The following is a 16,551-nucleotide window of genomic DNA, read 5'->3' on the forward strand; positions in this document are numbered from 1 at the left end:
TTATTTTTGGTTTTGGGTTTTTTGGGAAGGTTGTTGTTGTTGTTTAGCTTTTTTTTGTAATCAAAATATTTACTCCCCAAGTTATATGATTTTTCATAAACAAGTTAATGTCTAAAGAAAAGTGAGGATGAGGAGAGGCCAGACATTGGGTTTTAGTTATCGCCTATTTTTTCCTTTTAAGCTTCAGAAAAATGGCAATTGTTTCATTTTGACCCACTTTCAAATCACATTAGCAAACGAATACAGAATGGAAAGGACAATCACATGAACTTCAAAAATGCAGCAGGTCAGGACAGGAGAGAGCAGCAGCAATCCTGCTCTGACTGTCTGCCCAGACTGGGGTCTTTTAGTGTATCCTACAACATTTTTTGTGTCACCAATAACAAATTTCCAGTGATTGGAAGGGGATAAGGAAAAAGAAGCCCCTAGTGCTCATTTTCCCATTTTCCTTGGGTCCCTTTCAGGTGTCAGCAGTGTGCATCTCAATCTCACAGTCACTGCAGCTGCATCAGGCACTTTGTTCTTGTGTAGAACACATCAGTGCAGGTAAGTGCATGAGGGTGCTTACTCTGGTTCCAGAGCTCTGGAGCCTGCCATTAGTGCCAAGGCTGAGCACAAAAGCCTCACCCAGAGGGAGGGCACATCATCTTCAGTTTGCAGCAGGGAGCTTAGTTGCAATACTCCCAGGGCCCACTGAGCTCACTCACATCTCTCCTGGCTTGTGGGAGGATGGACCTTTGACTATGATTTATCCAAGGTTTTGTTAAGATGCTCTTCTCCACAACAGGTCTGCCTTTACAGGGAAAGCATGGCAGCAGCTTCCTCTGGGTTTGGAAAAGTCAACTCCCCAGTTACTCTCTTCCTGGAGAAGCACATTTGATTTACCTTAGGAAATTAGTGCTGCTGCATTGGCCTTGATGAATCTGGGCTGTGTGGTTTGTGTTCAGTTCAGGAGAGCTCAGTGGCATTTCTTAATCACTATCAAAACAGTTCACTGTGTGATAACTTCAGCATTCCCAGCTTTGGCCTTACAGCAGAAGCAGCAGTGCTTTTTCTTCCATGAGTCCCTGATTTTTTTCTGGCACTTGTCAGGTGTAGGGAAGGGTGATCTTGGTGTTGCATCTCCTGAGACCTTCCTCACTGTTATCCTCAGCCAGTGCCTAGGAAAGATGAGCTGGTTATCTATGAAAAAGAATTGTATCTGAATGATTTGTTTGTGGGAATATTCCAGTCTCTGCCTGTCTGCTTTTCTCACTGTGAGACTGAGGCATCACCTCTGTCTTCTGTTCTTATTCCCATTTTGGGGAATGGCTGGCTGAGCAGCTGCAGAAAAGGTAGCAAACCCAAGAGATGTGGGATACTGATACAGCTCCCCAGTGTTTGGCGAGATGCTGCTGGGGGTGTCCAGCCTCAGGTGAGCATGGCAGTGGCACGCTTGGAGTGGCTCTCTCCTGCCTGCCTGGAACCTTGTAGCCCCAGGGTATGAGTTACTACCAAAATTTAACTGTCTCAGTTAAACTGTTAACTGTCTCAGCCTGGTCAACAAAGAAATAACACTCTCTGCTCAACTGGAGGGAGATATGGCTCTGCTTGGCTTCTTGAGAGCTGCCTAGAGTTTGTGCACAACCCCATACCAAAAGCCTCCCTTTGCCTGGTGCCTGACCAGCAGGTGACAAGCAGAGGTACAAAATCCCTGTCCCCAGCCATCTGCAGAGAGAGGAGTTACCCTGGGACCAGCTCTGGCATTGCTCCCTGAGGCTCATGGAAGTACCACTGCTTCCAGATGTCCTGCCTGTCCCCTGCATGTCCAGTCATGTTTATTAAACCTCTGCAGCATATTGGGATTGGGAATCAAAGGGATGTAGCACAGTTTGGGGTCTGTGAATGGCTACAGAAATCTGGGCTGGGGAGATGGGAGCAAGGAGTGATAATGTGCTAAGCCACTGCAGGTGCTGGATCAACAGAGGGTGAAGCAGCCCCTTGCTGCCCTCCCACCAGCAGGCTCCTGCAGAGATGTGCAATTCAAACAGCAGAAACCTGGGGGGGATTTGCTCCTGACTTGTGGCACCTCCTCTTGCCCTGCTTGGCAGCCACCATTGGATGTGTTGCCTCATGCCAAACTTATTCATGGACGCCTAATCCTCTGCAGCCAACCAGCTCGGTGTTGAGAACTTCCTTCCAGGAGCCAGATATGTCAGTGCCATTATGCATGTGGGTCTTGAGTGACTTGTGCAAGGCCAGGCAGCAAGCTTGTGGCTGAGCAGGTGTTGAAAACAAGCTCTCCCAAGCTTTGAGTTGGCAGCCTTTGCACCAGGAAATCCTTCATTTAACTTTCCACCGCAGCAGATGGGCTGCATCGATGTAGGAGGGAAATCTCCATGCGCTCGTGCATTGCTTCCCGTCCTTCTTCACCTCCTCACACTTCTCCCTGAAGGCATCTTCTCTCAGGGTAAAGAAATACTGTTTGGTGTCCAGTAGAAAGCAGAAAGGGAGCTGGATTGCCTCTGGCACCATGCACTGAAGAAAAGAATGGAATCGTTTTGGACAAGGTTCAAGGCAGGTCATGCAAGTTTGCAAAGGGCTTCTGCAGGGCTCCCTCACCAGCTCTTATCCATGAGAGCCTGTCAGGTGTAGCAGCAGATTTCTCTGCCACCCATCACATCTCTCTCCTTCAAAGCAGGAACAAACTGCCCTGGAACAGGCTGACCTTCAGCACAATTATTTCTGCTTTTTTTTCCCCCCAAGTCAGGGGCACCTGAGTAAAAGCTGAGGAAAGCTAAAGCAACCTCAGCTTTTTGTCAGCTTTCCTTGCAACAGTGACAGGGCTGTTGTTCTGGTCTTGGCATTAGGTAAGAAATCACTGTTACCATGGGAGCAAACTCCCAAACAGGTGGCGATCACACACATATTAACCTGAACCAGTGCAGGAGGCACCACGTCCCCCTGCGGATCCGCCAAGGGTACAGGAGATCTCATTACTCTTTGTTTGTGCTCAGAGTGTGGCTGTCCAGAGGACGGTGCCCAAATAGATAAGGCTCTAGGCACAGATGTCCAGTTTGATTATTGCTTTCCTTTTGCAACAAACCATATGGTGCTGTGGGCAGCACAGATATCTGGCAATCAAAATTCCTGGGCTCCCTCCCTGACTCTGCCATTCGCTCCTTTAATTTTCAAAGCGGTTTTCATGCATCAGCAAAACTTGCGGCCCTTCAACTGCAAAACTTGACTCTCCCCACCCCCTTAAAACAAGAGCTCCCCCACATCACTGGAGGTGCTTTTAAATATAGTCACCATGTCTTGCTTTGCTATCACAAAATTAGGTGCGCTTAATGCTGCTAAACTACTTTGCCACCAACAGATAAAAGGCACTACAGACAGGTTGCTAATCAGTTTGATTAAGTAAAGCACCTAAAGTTTGCCACTGCTGCTGGAGGATTGCAGGCTGATCCATCTCTAACCCGCAGGAGTAAGATGAATTAGGCACGATAAGCATTGTTTGGTTTCTGGTGCGTCAACCAGTGAGTGAAATGAGTCGCTGTTTATATGCCAGGTCACAGAGAAAAGTTTCTTGTGATTGGAAATGATTAGGCACACTGATTAATGCTTCCAGTGCTCTTTGATCCAGAGCTGCCAGTTGGAATGAGTCTTGCTGCACGGAGACATCCCAACTGCTTGGTAACAAAAGTGCAGGGGGTACAAAAATTGACTGAAAAAATGCAGGCGGGGATGGGAAGGCTCTGCTGTAAAATATGCTCTTTTTCCATGGGGCTCCAGGCCTGCATTCTTTGAAACTATCCTCTTATTCCTGGAAGTCAAGGCAGTGTGTTACTCATATTGTGCTTGTCAGGTTTATTCATTTTAAAGAAAATGTTCAGGAAGATTGCCAAGTCATCTGAACTTCCAGCACTGATAAGGACCTCAGGGCCTGCTAAGTTAAGAAGACAACATCCCAAGTCCAAGAAAAGCTTTAGAATAAAGCACTTTCTGAGTAGTCTCAGCTCTTGTGAAACAGTTGTTTCTCTCAGTGTGCAGGTGGCATCTCCTTGTGATCGATGTTTCTTCTTTCAGCCATAGGAATTCCCATTTTTAACCTTCAATTAGAATACCTCCCTTTTATCATGGATGAAATATTTGAAATAATTTCCTATGACAAGACACAGGAAGATTTGCTTGAGTAAGAGGATTCCCCAACACTTCTTACTATTCCCACACCAGCACACCGTTTGTCTTCATTATTTTGCATCTCCTTCATGCTTTGGGTTCTATGGTTGAACCTTGAGCTAGCTGGGGACACAAACCTGGCTGCATTGCCCACTACACTTTCTTTACAGCCAGGACTGCATTGTTTTTCATGCTCACTGTCACACCTGCCTATCCGCACTTAGTCCTTCTGGAGTGATGTCCTTTTTTGTGTGATTTGTGTATATCAGGATGAGATTTCAATAAAAATCAAGCATAACCTGTTAGCAGGTGGTGAATGTTCACTCAAAAGAGCTATGGAAAATTAGGAGTGAAGACTCTAAAATGTCTGGATTTATCACAGGGCTGAATTGTGAGTTACCACACCCAAGGACATTACGCCATTCCCAAATCACTATCTGCTCTCTATTTTAGGAGAGATCCATAGCAAATTACCTCAGAATTCTTCTACTGCAAACCCAGGTGGTTCAGCAGCTACAGCTGCTTCTGTTCAGGGGAAGGAGGAGGCAGGAGCTGGGGCTGCCCCCTCCTCAGGCTACCCAAGGACATCCCTGCTGCTCATGGCCAGCTCTTGCCTGAGCCCTGCCTGAGCACTGAGCATTCTGGCCATCCCATGTCTCTCATGTTTGTGCTTCAGACTCCTGATTTTGCAAAACATGGGATAACTTTTGAGATACTGGAAGTGTTCAGGAGCTGCGAAACCAGTGGATGAAAACTGGTGCCCACTGGGGATGTAGGTCAGTGTAAGGAGGAAATTCTAATGCTTTTTTGACCAAACTTCAGTTTCTTTGGGTATGTCTATGTTTTCCATGTTTTGCCAAGCACACGAGCTTGCAGAGAGCAGCACTGATGCTTCTTTGACATGGGAGGCCCATGTCCCATGTTCTACTTGAGTCAGTTGCCTGCAGAGACACCTGGCCAGACACCTTTCCACCACCATATCACATATCCAGAGATTATCTGTGCCTTCCCTGAGTTCGTAGGCCTGGGACCACAGCTGGTCCCCATAAAGAGCCTCTGATCTCCAATAGCACATGAACTCACCCAAGGCTGGGCTGGCAGCTTTGGGATTTCTCCTTTGCTCAGCTGTTTTCACAAAATGCATTGAAAGCTGACCATCTTAACTTACTATGTCAGTTCTCTGACATGTTTGGTTCCTTCCAGCCAATGCATTCAGCAGAGGGAGGATGGACAGACAATGAATTCGTGGATATTTTTATGTGGGAAGTTGGTATAAATATGAGTATACATCAGTTTCCTGCCTTTGTGAAGTTGTGCTTCATACCTGTTTTCAAGCCTGTGTTGTCTTCCTGTGCATGGTCTGAATCAGTTAATATCTAATTGCAGATCATTTTCATAAAAATAGATGCCTACTCTGCCTGTTTTCCAATTTCCAGGTGGCTCCATGGTGGCTGCTTGGCTGCTGCCTGCCCTGCTGCTAATGTTCCTGTTTTCCGCCCCAGCTTGTGTGGCTGCCCTGGCATGCTGCTGGGACAGGGAGCAGTGACGCAGGGTCTCCTGGAAGCCTGTGGATGGGCCAAGTAAAACACAGCTGGGCATCATCCCAAGTGCCTCAAAGTACTGCTGCACCGAGTAGGTTCCCATTGTCTGAGACATCTCATTGTACTTAATAGCAATGGAGGTGTCTGTACCGCCCTCATTTACAGCAAGTTGGTGACTGGGGCCATGAAAGGGAGGAGTTTGGGGTTAGACATGCCTCCAGCTCCTTGGGATAGGAATTGCTGCTTATCAGAAGCAATTTTGGAAAGGTATTTCAGGTGTGGCCTCTGTGATGGAGACAGTTTCACACTGATGGATGCCATCCCAGGGGTGTGTGAGAGCACTTGGTGGCCCCAACACTTCCCCAGCCACATGGCCCTGGCACTGCTCCAGCTCACTGCCAGCCTACCTGCTGCCTTGCCTGCCTGCCACATGCAAGACAAGAAAATGTTGGCATGACTGATAACCCCATCCTCCTTATCATGTTTATCTTGGTATGGATCCTGGCAGGGAGGCAGTGGGTGGGATGCTGAGTTCAAAGGTGGCTGGCCAAAAAGTTAGACAGCTCAATCATTTGCCTTGTTATTGCTACCATAGTTAACCCTTTGGCTGCTGGCCCTAGAGTAGGGTATCTGTGAGGCTCTCTTCATCTCATGGCTCATGGCTCAAGCCATGCCAGGTATTTCTGTTAGGTGAGACCTTTGGTTGCAGCCAGTTTTGCCTTTACTGGTAGCAGTTTCTTTTTTTTCCTCTTTGGTGAGAAGTTGCTGCTCCCAGTAAGAGGCTGGGCCATGCATGCCTGACCATGCCCATGAGGTGAAGGGCAGGGCTCATGCTGCAGGCTGGCATGACGTGGAGCACAAAACAAAACCATAGCTGGGGAGGCATGGCCAGCAAGCAGCATGAGACTCACAGCCCCTCTGGGCAGGGTTAGACTGGGCAGACACCTGGCAGAGAGTGTCTGCCAGGTGTCCAGGTTAGGGTGCAACCCAGGGCATTAAAAGTATGGGTGTGTGAGAGCTGGAGCTGCTGTTTGAGTTAGTTAGAGATCTTAAAGATCTTTGTATGTTGGACATAGAAAGAAATTACTGTTGAATCTTCCTGCTCTCTATTCCAAATTGAAAAGCTCAGGACAATTTTTTCCCCCTGACCTAAACACATAGCAAAGTATCTCTTGAGAAGATATGGGAAGGAATCACAGAAACAGAGGCAAGACTAGGTTAGAAGGGATCTTCTGACACCATCTGATACAACTTTCCATTAAAAACAGGGTCTTAGATTAGGTTAGCTGAGACCAAATCAATTTACACCTTTCTTATTTCTAGTGAGAAAGAGTCTGCTCTCTTCAGGCAACTGACCCTAATGTTGCTCTCACAGAAAAAAGTTTTTTGATATTCATGGGGAGCTTCCCTAGAACTTCCCTAGAAGTCAGTTTTACCCATTGCTTTTTCTCCTAGAATAGTGCATCCTTGTGAAGAGATGTGTCTCCTCCAGAACTACTTTTTAGGTATTGAAAGTCATTTGATTTCCTCACACTAAGCCTTCCCTGCTGAAGTCTGAGCAAGCGAAGTTCATTTATTTGTAAAGTTTTCCACTCCCCTAATCTTCTGGTCCCTTCTGGACCATCTCCAGGCTTTCAATGTCTCTTGAACTGGGAAGAAAGAAACTGAGCAGTGTGTTCCAGGTGTGGCCTAACAGGTGCTGAGCTGAGTGGAAAGATCACATCTCTTAATTTACCAGCGATAGTCTCACTGACTCAGCCCAGGATGCTGTGGGCCATCATTGCTGCCAGGATACTTGGCTGGCTCGTGTTCCTCTTGCTGCCTGCCAAGACACCCTGTGCCTTTTCAGCAGAGCAACTGTCCAGCCAGCCAGTGCCCAGCTGGTGCTCCTGCTTGGGATTATTCCATCATCCCAGGTTCAGGACTTGACATTTATCTCTGCTGAACCTCATGTTAAACTTCATTCTTGTTGGCCAGATCTTGACAGCGCATTGAGGTCTCTATATGGTGATTTTTTCTTCCAGCACTGCTACCTCTTCACCCAGCTTAGGCTCATCCTCAAATTTGGTGACAGTGCATTCAGGCCTAGCTTCCAGACCACTTATAAAGCTGAATTGCATTGACTTCAGAAGAAATTAATTTGTACCCAGCTGCCAGCATGACCTTGAGCCTTTTAACTTTTGAGCCTCTGAACTCAACAGTTTAGTCAGATCCTCAGCCATTTGTGTTTCATCTGCCCAGACCATCTCTTACTGACTTGACAGAAAGGATTTTGAGGGAGGCTGTGTCAAACACTTTGTGAAAATCAAGTTGTTGATGATATCCACTACTTTCCTTTCATCCACTGAGCACAATTTTTGTTCAAACAGGATTGACCCTTCAGATTTTCCATGCTGGCTTTTCACATTCAGGTTCTTGAAATGTGTTTGCATGGAAATAGCTTTTGTAGTTCCATAGTTCTCTCAGGGGCTGAAACAAGGCTGACTGGTCTGCAGTTTCCGGGATCTTCTTTCTGGCCCTTTCTGTAGGTAGATATAGTCTCCAGACTGGAAGATATCTCTCCACAAACCTGTTTACTCTTTTGTTTTTCACTTCCCCAGTATGGGGAAATAATGTGTTTGACACCAGACAAATGGTTTAAAGCACTGTGGATGTCAACATGCACAGAACAGAAGATCCTTGTGTGTGTTGATACCAGTGCAAATTAGTTAAAGAGAACAAAATCTGGGCTGGAAAGGACAATAGTTCATGGTGACATTTGGTCATCACCTAAATTCTAAAGGTGCTCTTGTTGATGGTGAAATAATCCTGTCTGCAGATCTAGGTGAACTAAAGTGCAGTTCTCTGTAGCTTGAGCCAACTTTATTACTACTCTTCCAAGTTTTATTTAGCAGGGACTGGTCTCTGGTTTTGCATGCATTCAGCAGTCAGGATTTTGGCCTCTCTGCCAGCACATGTAAGCAAGGTCTCTGCAAGGAGTGAGCTTGGTTTCAAGGCACTGTTGTGATATTGCATGCAGCTGATTCGTACCGTGATGATGGAGTCCTTAGATGGAGTCGTCACCTCGTGAGATGCAGCTAGATTTCTTTCAGGTGAAAGGTATGTGTAAAGTTTGCAAAAACCAGAGCAATAAGTGGCCTTTTGAACTTACATTGATATCAATAATTATATATATCCCTATATACATCGTTTAGTCCATGCAGTTATTTGGCAAAATTACCCCAAAATACAGCAATATGCACTCTCAGACTTATATTCCTCTTTCACATTCCAAAACAAGATATAAATCTTTAGCTCAGACTTTCCAGTTTTGAAATATTAGGAGTTACCCATTGATACCATAGTAGATGTATTGGAACCTGAGTTTTGCATTTTAATAATCACCACATTAAATAGGAAATACCTTCTCACCACTGCCAAAGGATGAGTTTTTCTGCTCCAGCTCAACAAATGCCTAAGTCCTTCATATATCAGCTGTTGGTGGCTCACAGTCTGGCTTCTGAGAAGAGCAAGAGGAGGATAGCAAGGGCTGAATAGGAAGTTGTTGAAAGACCAGGAAGGTTCATGTGAGGCCTCTGAATGGGACTATCCTCCCAGCCAGTGATTTGTTAACATTCAGCTGCACATGGGTGTCCTTCTGCACCAATGGATTCAAATTTTAAGGTGTAATTGTAATTACAATTGTAATTGTAAGGCAATTGACATGACATTGCTTAGCACTGTTATTAATATTCAAAGAGCAGGTAGCTAAGTGTCTTCCCTTTAGGAGGGTGGAAGCCCAGCATCCACCCAGACTCTGTTAATACCAACCCCAAGTTATTTCAAGATGCTAAGAAGGAAAGTGTTCTTTTATTCCTATTTTTTCTATTTTCTTTTTTTTTTTTCCTTTTTTTCCCTCCTCACTAGAATTACCTGTTTCTGCTCTGTCTGGAAGGGGCCAGAAAACCCCTGTTTCTGCTCTGTCTGGAAGGGGTCAATAGAAAACAAAATTCCATTGGAACATTGAGACAAGTCATTGCAGCACCCATGGTCAGTGTTATGTGAGTGTACATTAATAGTCAGCTGAGTCTAAATAAACATGCAGAATGCCTGGTTTTGACCAAGCAAGAAGTGGCAGCTGTTTGCACTGGTGTTTCCCCCATGCTGTGGGCTACCTGCTGGCTTTGCAGAGGTGGAACAGCTTGGGGTGTCATTTGCCTGAAGTACTTTGTCATGCCCTCCCACAAGCCCTCCTTCCCTCTGTCTGGCTGCTTGCAGGTTTTCAATGAAAGGCCCTGTTCACACATGCAGCAACCCAAATTATCCCTAAATAAACCAGTGTATGTGGAGAGTAATTCATGAGCACTTCCAGCACAGTGATAAATGGCAGGCAGGGCCAGTGGATACAAGGTGGGCCCTCAGGCATGTGTCTCAATCAAGTTGTGCAGAGATACTGTAGACGGGTTTGGAAACATGACCTTAAAATAAGAGCTGTGTCTTTTGGAGCTTTAGAGACCAGATTGTGAATGACAGACATGCACTATTTGATCTGTCACCTCTTGTCCACATTTTATTTCCAGAACTTGTCACATGACTTCAAGTTTTACTCCCTATTCCTCCCCATGTGACTACCAGTCTACTTCCTGAAAAAACAGCAGTCACCTTAGCCTCTTAAAGACAACTTAAACACCCAGATGAGATAAATAATTACAATTTGAAAAGTTTATGTACTGACCAGCTGTTTTCCAGCCCTTGCTGACAAAATTCTTGCAGTGCAGTTGAGCTTTACCTTAGCAGATGCTATTCTTCTGTGGTGACCAAGAGAGAGAGGAAAAATCTGCAAATGCAGGAGCTGTAGGAGGTTGTGGCCAGGTTTATCCCAGCAGGTTAAACAGGGACAAAGCATAACCCTGGGCACTGGTGTGTCTACCTGTCCATTCTGTAAACTGTTAGCACAGCTCCAGCCCCAGCCAGAGCTTCTCCAGACAGTGTCTGGGCACCATCTGTGGATGCACACTGGCCAGAGGCCATCACCAGTAGTAATTAGGCAGCAGGCACCTTGCTCTGGTGATGGGAAAGAGCTTGGCTATCTGGATATGAGCAGCTGGGTGGTTGGTTCTGGTGCCAAGGGATGGAGCCAACTTGTCTTATTTACATGTATGGACAAGATGAAGGTTTTGGAGTACAGGAGCCTCGGTGGTGAGGTAGAACAGATATGAATTTTGCAATTTCTATTAAACTTTCAAGTACTGCTTTCAGATACTATCTCTCTTGAAAATCCTGTGCTTACTGAATTTCAGTTATTACTCTGACATGGCAAGGAAGGGAAGAAACCCTTGGACTTCAGATAGCAGACATAAAATAATGTAGAAGAAATGTTAAATGAAGGGAGGAGTTTTGTTCTGGTCCACAGACAAACTATAGGAGATTCATAGATCACTGATGATATAATTAGAAAGTGCGGTGGATCTTCCTATTTGTGAGAAGAGGAAGAAGGCACAGAAGGAAAGACATCTCAAAAATATGGGAATATTAATCACAAATAGTATGTAACCTGATGTGCAGTGTCTTGCTTGTCACATAGTAGTGTCTGTGCTATGTCTGTACACATCTGTACTAGTGTCTGTTTTATTATTAGGAATAATAAAAGGCATCCACTGTAGTCAAACTGGTCAAATTCCAACTGAAATTGATCTGATTCAATGCTGTAAAGTTCATCCTTCATAAACCAGCAGTCCTGGAATCCAGCATAGATGAATTATAGATGGAATGTATTTTTGCCCATTATGTCAATGCATTGCCTGTACTGGGGAACCCAAAATTGAACACAATGCTCCAGATGCAATCTCACAAGTGTCAGATAAATGGGAATTGAAACTCCTTTAACTTACACAGTTGTCTCACCATAGGAATAGCCTGGTTGGTCAGCCAAGAGATCAACAGCTCTCTGCTTGTCTACACCAACATGATGGGTTATCTCCAGAGGAGCTGGCATGTCTTTGGCTAAGGCACTAAGCTTGGAAATGTGTCTGGCCTGAAAAGCAGAAGGTGGACCTTGGTCCTGCCTGTTTGCACCACATTGATGTATCTTTGTGTCCTGCTGAAATGGAGTACCATGAGCATAAGACACATGTCTAAATAAAGATGGAGGCAACAGGGATTATTTTGGTATCTCAGAGGGCTTAGTGTAAAGGATGGTTCTTTCTCTGTCCTGAATGTTCTTTCAACCTATTTCTGTGTTCATTCAGTTTTTTGAATCTCCTGCTTTTTAATAAAACCAGACTTGAAGTGACATGCAACTTGACTGAGGTGCTGTGCTGTAGCTGAACTGCTCTGGTTAGTGGAGCTGCAAAAGTGTTGGCAAAATGTTTGCAGGATGGTGAAGTGAAGAGCCAGGTGAATTAATTAGTAGCCCTAAAACACTGAAAATGAAAACTCTGTGATAGATTGAGGGGCTGGGGGAAAAATCCCCCCTTCATTGCCTTGCATCCTCTCACCCGCATCCTTTCATTATGCTCACCAGGGTGGCTGAAGGGGATCCTTACAGGGGGAGCTACAAAGCTCTTGTCCTGTTCCCAAATGTGCACTGAGCTGCCCCAGTGCCTCTCCTCTCAGGCTGGGAGGTCTGAGCACTGCCAAAAGCTTCTGGCCCCCTCTGCCAGCCTGATGCTTTGAAAGAGTATCGTTGGCTCCATGACACTGCGGGTCTGTTGACTTGTGTTTGTATGTTTGTGCTGGGATGTGTGCACAGCTCAAAAGCAGGTCTGAGGTTAAGTAAAGCCCCTTGCTTGGTGGGGAACCTTGATCAACATGTCACAGAACATGACAACTTCCATAATGGTTTTTAAAAAATGTGTACAGGGTTAGCTGCCAGCTTCCAGGGAGGGATATGTGTAACCACTTGAAATATTCAACTTATGAGCTCTGCCGTCTTCTCCACAGCAGTTTTGAAGACGTTGTTTGATTTCTCTATGCCAGCCAGTTACTGTACTATTTATCTGACATCTCTGAGTTTTGTGTGGCTTACTGAAGGGTTTTTCATGTCAGAGACTTAATATAGGCTTTAGTGTTCTGATTTTTTTGCTAGTGTTCTAACTGAAAAAGAATTGTTGGCTTTTTAAAAATTTTATATTATTTCTGTCTCTATTTATGTGTCTCTTTATGGGCCGATATTTAATACTTTTGAAAATTTACTCCTTTTATCATGTCTTAATTCAGGCATCCAAAACCATGGCCCACTTTGAATTTAGGCCAGACAGCCCTGCCATGACATGACACAGTTTTCTCTTTGGGCACACAAGTTAGCGCAGATGAGTTTGGAGGTGAGTGTGATAAAAAGATACCTAGGCTGCAAGGATATAACAAAGTTTTGTTCTATGTACATTACTTGTAGCATACTCTTATGTCCCTCCAAGACAGAGGATGTGGATTGTGCTCTTTATGAAAAGCCTGTGTAAGCATTAAATACTGAAAATAAAAAGATGGTTGAGAATGATTTTGCAGTCATTATGGACTTCTATTTCAAGAGTAATGTGACTGCTTGGGTCAGTAATAAAAACCAGAGTAGGCCTACCTTTCACATGCACTCATAAACAAGTGTTGGGGTATTTACATGGAAAGAGGAATACTTATGATGCACCAAGAAAGATTTTATTAGAGAGGCAGAAACCCAGAATGATACCATAACCTGCCCACTACCTTCTAAGGTCACAGTCACCTCTTCTGCTGATATTGGAGTAATTTGCCACCATTCCCATTCGCTACATACTTTTCAGTAGTGTCCTTCTGCTATACATCTTGAAAAAGTTTAGTGTTAAACTGGTTCTCCCATTCCCTCTGGACCTCAGTGCAAATGAGAAATGAGAATCAGGTGAAGGCTTATGAAAACAACTATTTTTGGCTTAGCCCTGATAGGACAACAATTCCGTTGTTCTGCTCTGATATTGTCAGTGTGACTCATCTGTAGAGGACTTTCTGGCCCATTTTCTTTAAAAATGTGCTCTATCCAGAGAACTGACTGGGACTTTCTAAAACTGGAAACACTGAAAAAGAACAGTTGGCCCGTTTGTTGAATGTTGGTTAACACTTTCTATACCACCTGACCTCAAAAGGTAGAACATAGCTGTCTTATGCAGGAAGGTGCTTTCAACCAGAAATGTGTTTTTATGGACTTTTTTCCCCTTTTTTTCCAGGTGGATGGGGATTATGGAGAGATCAGGTTTTAAGGCTGTTGTGGAGACTTAGTTCAGGTATTCTCAGAGACTGAATAGCTGATGGCTGCTTCAGCATGGGAAGAAGGATCAAGACTGGATAATGCTACTCTGAACCTCATCTGGCCTCTGGTGGTACCTTGTAAGCCTTGGGTTTCAGAGGATTTTCTGGTCTTTGAGATTCCCAAAGCAGGAAGACTCCTGCTGAGCTTTCAGGGTGCCACCACTGACAGAAATGTGATGCTCAGCAAGAGCCTGGAGATATTTCATCCTTTAGTCCCTTGTTGTCTAGGATGGAGAAATGCCACTTTTCCCCAAACTGGGAAAATGTTTTCTTCAGTCACTCATATACCAGAAGACAATGCATTGGAGAGCAAGGGTTAGGGGAAACTCAGTCCTGCCATCCTCCCAGCAAGGATATGTCCCTTCCTTTTCACTTGTGTGTTTTCCCTGAAGCTACAAACTCAGGTTGCAGTTGGATAAGTGTTTAGTTGGTGTAACACTGAATAATCTCTCTTTCGAGCGTTTTAAGTACTACGTTGAATTAGGACTTTGGAAAGGTAAAAGCCAAGCTCCCTTTGCCGAGAGGAACTTCCATTCATAGAGTCAGGAAGTGATCTGACATGGACATTGATGACCTACTTTGTTATCTGTATGTGAAATCTGGCTCTGCTGAAACCAGTGGCAAAACTGCCATTGATTTTAAGAGTTCTGAATTTCATTTTCAGTATGTTTATTTGCATTACTTTTTTTCCTATAATGTTTGATATGTAGGCATAGAGGTCAGGGGGAAAATAATGATATGATTGAGACACACTTTCCATTATGGTAACTGTGGGAAGATACATTCAGAGTTTTGCCTGGCACTTTGAAATGCTTTTAATTTTTTCCTACCTACCATGCTTCAGCCTTCCAGGTTAAACCTGTGTGTGAATGGCAGGTCTTATTATTTTGAGTGTTCTGTGTTTTTCCTCATTATTTAGATACCAAACTTGCAAAACATTCCTCTTAGCAGGGCAATTCATCCTCACTGGATCTTAATGAGACCAGTGCTTCCTTTCCTGGGAAGGTATGTGCCTCTGGTGAGAGAAGCCCACCTTTCACAAACCACAGCTAAAGCTTGTTTTTTCACTGAAGCACAAAGCACACAGCCACTTGCAAATGTCAGTTTTCTTAGCATGAAGCAAATATACATTTTGTAAATGTGGGAGAGACAGGTTTTGATGTGGGTCTTGAACAGGGCTTCAGTATAGAGATAGCTCATCTTTAATTTATAGTTACATGCAATTGAACATTCCAAGAAAAGCCATTTTGTGGTTCTTGGGCCAGGGAAGAAGAAGAAGGAGGAGGAAAATCCTTCTACCCTAAACAGTAACAGACAGGACAGGCAGAACAGATCTATGTTCCCTAGATGAAAACTTAGTAAAGAGCTCTTAAAATGTTTCTCATTATTAAAATCACTGAGAGATTTGTGCTAAAACTCTTTCAGGTATCAGCTCTTCTTTCTCTAGGAAAAAAAGAAACACTCCTTTTTTTGTTTGCTACCTCTGTTGCCCCAAGCAAATTTAGTTAAATTCATTTGGCAGCCAGTCAGGGCTCCTCAGGGCTCAGTACTGGGGCCAGTTCTGCTTAACCTCTTTATCAATGATATTGATGAGGGCACGGAGGGCACCCAGTAAGTTGTGGACAGCATGCAGCTGGATGGGACTGTTGATGTGCTAGAGGGTGGGAGGGCTCTGCAGAGGGATCTGGGCAGGCTGGGTTGATGGGCTGAGGCCAATTGTGTGAGGTTCAACAAGGCCAAGTGCCAGGTCCTGCACTTGGGTCACAGCAACCCCATGCAGTGATACAGGGTAGGGGCAGAATGGCTGGAAAGCTGCCCAGAGGAAAAGGATCTCTGATCAGCAGTGGCTGAACATGAGCCAGAGTGTGCCCAGGTGGCCAAGGCCAGTGGTGCCTGGTCTGCATCCAAAAGAGAGTGGCCAGCAGGGCCAGGGCAGTGATTGTCCCCCGTGCTGGGCACTGGTGAGGCCACACCTCAATCCTGTGCCCAGTTCTGGGCCCCTCACTGCAGGAAAGATGCTGAGGGGCTGAAATGTGTTCAGAGAACAACAGAGCTGGGGAAGGGCACAAGTGTGAGGGGCAGCTGAGGGAGCTGGGGGTGCTCAGCCTGGAAAAAAGGAGGCTCAGGAGGCACCTTGTCACTCTCCACAGCTCTGTGAAAGGAAGCTGTAGCCAGGTGGGGATCAGTCTTTTCTCCTAGGTAACAAGTGATAGGACAAGAGAAAATGGCTTCATATTGTGTCAGAGGAGGTTTGAATTGAATATTAGAAATAGTTTATTAATTTTTTTCACTTAAAGGGTGTTCAAGCATTAGAACAGGCTCCCTAGGGAATTGGTGAAGTCACAATCCCTATGGAGATTTAAAAGACATGTAGATGTTGCACTTTAGAGACATGGTTTAGGGGTGAACTTGGAAGTGCTGAATTAATGACTGGACTCAATGATCTTAGAGCTCTTTTCCACCCTAAAGAATTCTATGATTTGAAGATGCAACCACAGGTTTTAATCTGATTATGAGACCTGCTGCAGGAAATTTTCTGTGCCTCTCATGTGCCCAGTTTTGACTTAGTTGATTCAAAATGGCTTTTTTTTGGCCT

This window comes from Ammospiza nelsoni, chromosome 1 (genome assembly GCF_027579445.1).
Source record: "Ammospiza nelsoni isolate bAmmNel1 chromosome 1, bAmmNel1.pri, whole genome shotgun sequence".
Taxonomy (NCBI): domain Eukaryota; kingdom Metazoa; phylum Chordata; class Aves; order Passeriformes; family Passerellidae; genus Ammospiza; species Ammospiza nelsoni.